This window comes from Schistocerca serialis, chromosome 6 (assembly GCF_023864345.2).
Source record: "Schistocerca serialis cubense isolate TAMUIC-IGC-003099 chromosome 6, iqSchSeri2.2, whole genome shotgun sequence".
In the NCBI taxonomy this organism is placed as follows: domain Eukaryota; kingdom Metazoa; phylum Arthropoda; class Insecta; order Orthoptera; family Acrididae; genus Schistocerca; species Schistocerca serialis.
The window spans coordinates 249,630,756-249,637,839 of record NC_064643.1 but is presented as its reverse complement, the minus strand read 5'-3'; the positions used below and the strand labels follow the sequence as shown (position 1 = coordinate 249,637,839).

The 7,084-nt window shown below is 43.6% G+C and overlaps 1 non-coding gene across 1 annotated transcript; it reads left to right on the top strand.

Annotated features, from left to right (window-relative positions):
- The first annotated feature begins 6,661 nt into the window (after positions 1-6,661).
- Positions 6,662-6,735, top strand: Trnai-uau (transfer RNA isoleucine (anticodon UAU)). The gene has a single exon. It is a non-coding gene; the product is annotated as a tRNA-Ile (tRNA).
- The last annotated feature ends 349 nt before the right edge of the window (positions 6,736-7,084 follow it).

The following is a 7,084-nucleotide window of genomic DNA, read 5'->3' as shown; positions in this document are numbered from 1 at the left end:
TGCAGCCCGTCCAGGGGCGTGTCCCCTTAAGGCGGAATTTTACGTACCCATTCAACAGAACGGTCACAAATTATTCTAGTAAGATGTTTGTTTTATCGAAACGTATGAACAAGGACAGTAAAGCTCGAAAAATATCTATTGCTCCAGCAGTGACTGAGCATTGCTGGAGTCTTCTCGCATACACTGCACGTCAGAAGGCCGTGGTTAGGTTAGAACGTGAGTGTTAGTTCAGGGCTCGAAAACGCTTCGTCTTTCGCAGTTAAGTCACTGCCCATTTACCGTCATGCCTCATGATGGCCACTTCCAACAATGCTCCGTTTCAGTATTAGCACTTGTGAAGCGTCACACCATGTCTATGTGTCGCCTATAACGCAGCGGCAGCTGGCAGCCGATGTGGCAACTCTGTAGCAGCAAGTGACAGGTGTCAGATACCAAGTGGTATTAATCAGACTCGCTGAATTTGAAGAAAACCAACGCAATGTGAGAGCGTAGGCCCTGATGGCTGCTGTCAAATCCTTTAAGTTACACCTGGGCCTTTGGTTGTGTCATATATGAAGAAACACTGGTATCAGTGTAGCATTTTCGCTACATAAAACAGTGAAACTGTAGCAGATTGCTTCAGAAATACATGAGTTTTAAGCAAAACAAAAACTTAATATCCTATCTTTCTAAGATAATACCATGAATTCACAAAGAGTTAAGTAAACAACTTCGTCAAAGTTGACTACAACAGCTGCCGAAACATCAGTACTTTTTAAACATCCCACGGTCCCACACCTAGAAGAATCATACTAAAGAGAAGATTAGAATTTCTTCGTTATCTCCGGCATGATACGGAGTGATTCACAACATTGTCCAGTCAAAGGGTACCAATGGGATACATGACTGCTAGATGGATGTTATGTAACGTACTGGCTGCTTACATAATATCACAAGCTTAGGTTCCCATACAGGGTTTCCAGCAAGAAGTGCCGGTACGCCGGGCAGGATCGTTAGAGCAGAGAGGGCTGTGAGACGATGTCAGTCAATTGCACGCGGGCCGGCCCATTTCAAGGATGACAACCCACAGCAGTGTCCACGACACAAAGAGGACACAAGCACCGCGCCACCTGGTCGTGGCCCAGTTAAAGCAGTTCTATGACTTCCACAGCGTTATCACGAATAGGCACCTGTATAGCTACGACTTTATACTATATTACTTATCTTATACGAACTGTACATACTGAAGGGATTTCCTGTCTTTTCTGTTGCCCTTTGCGTGCAACATGTATGTTTGGGCTTGCCGGCCGGAGTGGCCGAGCGGTTGTAGGCGCTACAGTCTGGAACCGCGCGATCGCTACGGTCGCAGGTTCGAATCCTGCCTCGGACATGGATGTGTGTGATGTCCTCAGGTTAGTTACGTTTAAGTAGTTCTAAGTTCTAGGGGACTGATGACCACAGCAGTTAAGTCCCATAGTGCTCAGGGCCATTTGAACCATTTTTTTTGTCTGTTTGGCACAAGGTTGAATACTGTAATCGTTTCCTTTTGTAATGAACTTCACTGCTGCGATTTTATTGAATTGTTGTCTGGCGATCCGAGATGACTTTCCTGGGCACCTCATATTTGATGAGTGTGCAGGATACAACATTGGCGATGAGTCTTCCAACAAACCCAGAGCCGACAGCCACCACAGATTCTCTGTTATCTTTTCATTGGTTTCTGTGTTTGTTGGCGCCAGAATTCTACATTGTCTTTTCTTTGCAAGGATGTGTTTACTTGCTTCAGTAGTGTCTCTTATAGTGTTTTTGCTAATCAGTGTTTCCAGGTGGACATTGCGGGAATTTTCTTTTCTTATGTACTTACTTCTATTGCTTGACTTGTCTGTTTATCGCCATGAGCAGCCCACCTCACCCACCCCCTGCTCAGGTGCCTCTTCTGCAAGTGATAGATGCAATGCAGCTAATGCAGATGTTTCGGTTTGAGTCAACAAGCATCGCCCCTGCTAAACAAAGTGCAACGGTTACTGGCCAACACTATGCGTCCAATAGAGCAAAAAATTACACCTACAGCAGCTCCAGGTGCTATGCCGCCTTTTCGACAGATTCATGAACAAGAAGAGAAGTGATTCTCGTGGTTGCAACAGTTTGAAGCCCATGTAAATGCTGACAATGTACCACGTACTGTGAAAGTCCATTATTTTTTGTCCACAGTAGGAAGTACAGTGTTTAGACTCATTCAGAAACGTTTCCTAACGTCACTCTGAGTGATCTTCCCTGTGACTAGGTTGTAGATTTGCTGACTAACTATTATGACCAACCAGTGAATGTAATAGCAGCTAGGTACCAATTCTTTAATTGCAAGAAACGGTCAGAAGAAACTTGTCGTGAGTGGATAACAGATGTGTAGGGTACAACGAGGAAATGCAAATTCAAATGTACTTGTAGTGCTTTATATTCAGATGTTATATTGCGTGATATGATTGTGTACAATGTAAATGACATCAGACTTAGAGAATAGATTTGGAAACAGTCCGATCCATCATTACAGCATGTCGTGCCAATACTAGATCAATATAATTCAGGTGCCGTGTCGGCCTATAAATTTGAGCAGCCGCAAATTTGTCGGGTCGAGTCACCCCCCTTGCTTGCCCATTAACCAGCAACAGCTTGCACACACCACGCCGTGTAAGCAGCTCCCTAACCAGGCAGCTACACGGGTATACAGAATTAGGTCATACCCTAGGTGATATTCGCGACACAAATACCAAGACGGCCCCTCCTTATAAGCACAGTGCTACGCTTGTGGCCACATTTGTCACGTACAATCCGTCTGTTTGCAATGAAATGAACATAAGAATTCTGCCCACTCACAAAAGTCTAATCACAAGGCCCATGTCATAAATGCAGTATATTCAAAGCCTGCAACAGGCTAGCAAAACAAAGAAAGCGAACAGTTTCTTTAGTGCTACAAGAGTCCAACAAGCTTTTTGTTCGTTTGCATATTAGCGGAAAACGTGTGAAATTTCAGTTGGACACTGGTGCCTCTGTTAAATTGCTGAATTGTAACACATATGAACTGTTTGGCTCCTCACGCTTGTCTTCAAGTAGCACACTCCTGATGACTTATAATGGAGAAGACATTCCCATTCTCGGAAAATGTACTTCTCATCGCCTGTATCGCTCACATACATGAACTGTAACTTCCACCGTGAAAGAATCACACGATTCTGAGAACACTTTTGGCCTTGATTCATTTCATTTGTTTGGCTTCCAGTTTCAATGTAGCTACCTAGCTTGGTAAAGGAATTCCCTTAACTTTTTTAAAGGTTTAGGCAAGGCTAACAGTTTTGTTGTAATATTACTATGAAAGACAACACTCACCCAAAATTTTGCCTGGCCAGAACTGTTCCCTTTGGATTATGGGACAAAGAACTTAAAGAACTACAAGATGGCCGAGTTATTGCGCCCATCTCAGACAGTCAAGGGGAAAGTCCGCTGGTTTTGCTCACCAATCCTTTAGGTCGCATTCGCCTCTGTGTTGGCTTTGAGTCTACAGTCAACGTACAGACCGTAATTGATACTTATCCATTGCCATGCCTAGTGGGTCTCATGGACAGATTAGGTGCTGGTCGCAACTTCTCAAACATTGACTTGCGCGACGCATACCTTCAAATAATACTAGATGAAGAATCTCAAAAGGTGTGTGATGTGATCACTCATTTGGGCCTGTATGAATATTTGTGTTTGCCTTTTTGCAGAGCTTCCGCACACGCCATTTCTCCAACTGTATTTGGAGCAGCTGACTGCTCAAGAACAAACTGTTTGTACGATGTTGTTGTAGCAGTACACTTGAAGCACAGGTTGCAAAATCGCATGCTTTGTTTCATGTGTTATCTGATGCAAGACTAACGTATAGATTGCACAAGCGTGAATTTTTTAAAGCTGAGATGCAGTGTCTTGGTCATGTTACAATCAGTCAAGGTGTACATCTTCTTCAGTCGCATTTGTTAGGCATACGAGACCTGCGAGTTCCTCGCAATGTCATAGAATTGCAATCTGTTTTAAGGACAATGAACTATTATATTCGGTTCATACCGAATGCTGCACAAATCGCAGCTCCATTGCATCGCTTGTATTGCAAGAATGTCCCCTTCGTTTGGATAGATGAGGGTCAAGAAGCTTTTCAAAAATTGAAATCGGCGTTGCTCAGTGATCGATGCTTGTTTCACTTTGATCCGGACCAACCTGTTGGGTTGCAAGTTGAAGCAGTTCTACGACTTCCACAGCGGCATCAATAATAGGCACTTGCATAGCAGCGACATAAGAAGTATATTACTTATCTTGTTTTACGAACTGTATAACCTGAAGAGATTTCCCGTTCTGTCTGTCGACCTTTGCCTGCGACACGTCTGTTTGGCACAAGGTTGAATATTGTAGTCGTTTCCTTTTGTTGTGAACTTCATTGATGCGATTTGATGAATTTTTGACTGGCGATCCGAGATGACGGGATTCCTGTGCACCCTATATTTGAGGAGTGGGCAGGATACATACAAGGAATGAAAGTATATCTGATGAGTAGTACTTGTTTCTTATAAACTCTGAAACTTCTTTAACCTATGTAGCTAGTCAATAATTTTTTTAAGTAAATATTCACCTGCTTAAAACGAAGTAGAAACAGGGAAATCTTTAAGCGCCAAATCCCAGCGGCTGGAACAGACATTCTCGTTCTTCGCGGTGGGATTTAAGATTACTACATCTTCTGCTCTGAAATTCTGAGAAAAACTGCGATGTTTAAGCTGTAAATAGTATGGCATCTGCGATAAATGAAATAAGGAAATTGTTCCAAATTGACGAAAACACGCCACGTGAAAGCGTGATATGCAGTGTAAATATTGACATACGAGAGGAATGCAGTTGGCAATCTTACACCTAGCAGAGTGATCTATCATTCTGATATTGCATTTAGCTTTTATACGCGACAGCGGTCGATGCTGGTTATGGAGAGTTTTGCAAATTATTCAGTTTAGATGTCACCTAGCAAAATTTAATGCTCACCAAACAAAATTCATTTTTGTGTGCGACTATTCTTGAATCCTCCCAAGACAAATGCTATAATGATGTTGGAGAACTGGAATCTCCCATTTAAATATCATAATTGATTCCACGTACAGAGATCTTGTGAAACTCTCCTCCCTCTGTTCTTTTCGAGAATAATGATGTAGGTGAAGCCAAAACATCAGTCATAGATGACGAGTGCAATGGCTCTTCGTGTTCAACAGCTGGTTTAACAGCGCCCCAAGTTCGGCAGTTATATATATTCACTACGCCAAGTAGTGTAACATGTGCCTCGTCACTCCATATAATACTATCCGTGCCCGAAACAAAGGAGAGCAAATCGAGAATATTGCTGCGCTATGTGAGCTTCAATTACTGCACCGTCAGGATCTTGTAAGGGTACCAGAGTAATATAGCCTCAGAACCATTCGTACAGTAGACCACGGGAAGGACGAATCTCGTTACATCACAGGAGCAGTAGCACCACATGGGGCAAGGGCTGCGTGGCCAGTTACAGCGACAGCAACCTCGCCCATAACAGCACACCTTCCACCTAGAAGGTGCCACACCAAGCTCACCTGTGTTTTCGAATTTCGTTACAATTCTCTTCAAGCCATTTAATGACACGGGGCCCCTTCTCAGACCTTTCAGTGGGCGATACTCTCTTCATACAGAACTGAAATTGCTGCCGTCCTCATAAAACAGTTTCGCTATGAGCGCATGGTCTCTCTTTTCGATAGCCCCCCTGTTCACTCACACTTTTTCTGAGTCATCATTCTTCTGACTCATTTGATGCGGTCCGCTATCAATTCCTCTCCTGTGGCAACCTCTTCATCTCAGAGTAACAAATGCAACCTACCTCTTCAATTATTTGTTGGACGTATTTCAATCTCCCTGTCTTCATCTACAGCTTTTGCCTTCTACAGCTCCCTCTGGTATCATGGAAGTCATTCCCTCATGTCTTAACAGATGTCCTATCATCCTGTCCCTTGTCAGTGCTTTCCACGTTTCCTTTCCTCTCTAATTCTGCGCAGAACCTCCCTTACCTTATCACTGTAGTACCACATGTCAAATGCTTTGATTATCTTCTGTTTCGGTTTTCTCACAGTATGGTTTCCCTACCTTACAATGCTGTGCTTCAGCGTACGTTCTCAGAAATTTGTCCCTCAAATTAAGGCCTATATTCGATACTAGTAGACTTCTCACGGCCAAGAATGCTTTTCCCTGGCAGTAATAGAATGAAATTACAATGAAATGAACACCCTTAGCTGCTTACAGGCGTTGACATACATAAACGGGGACAGGTGAAAATGTGTGCACCGACCGGGACTCAAACCCGGGATCTCCTGCTTACATGGCAGACGCTCTATCCATCTGTTCCACCGAGGACACAGAGGATAGCGCGACTGCAGGGGTTTATCTCTGGCACACCTCCCGCGAATCCCACATTCTCATCGTATTGTACTGCCCATTATACTCATTACTCGCGGCGCGTTTCCGATTCCCGTAAGAGTTCGGACACTGTTTGTGCATTCGCACAGAAGAAGAAGATGGTCAAGTGGCCGGTGAGCCTTAACTATATATTTACTAAGATGGTATCTGTTCTTTCGGACATGTCCGAATAATGGCCTCGGTGGCTCAGATGGATAGAGCGTCTGCCATATAAGCAGGAGATCCCGGGTTCGAGTCCCGGTCGGGACACACATTTTCATCTGTCCCCGTTGACGTATGTCAACGCCTGTAAGCAGCTAAGGGTGTTCATTTCATTGTAATTTCAATCTAACAAGCCACCTGGTGACCGATGGTATCTGTTCCGAAAGAACAGATACCATCTTAGTAAATATATAGTAATAGAATGCTTTTGATGTCCTCGCTTTGTTCGTCATTGGTTATTTTTGCTGTCTAGGTAGTAGAATTCCTTAACTTCATCTACTTCTTGACCATCAATCCTGATGTAAAGTTTCTCGCTGTTCTCGTTTCTGCTATTTCTCATTACCTTCGTCTTTCCTCGATTTACTCTCCGTTCATACTCTGCACTCATTAGATTGTT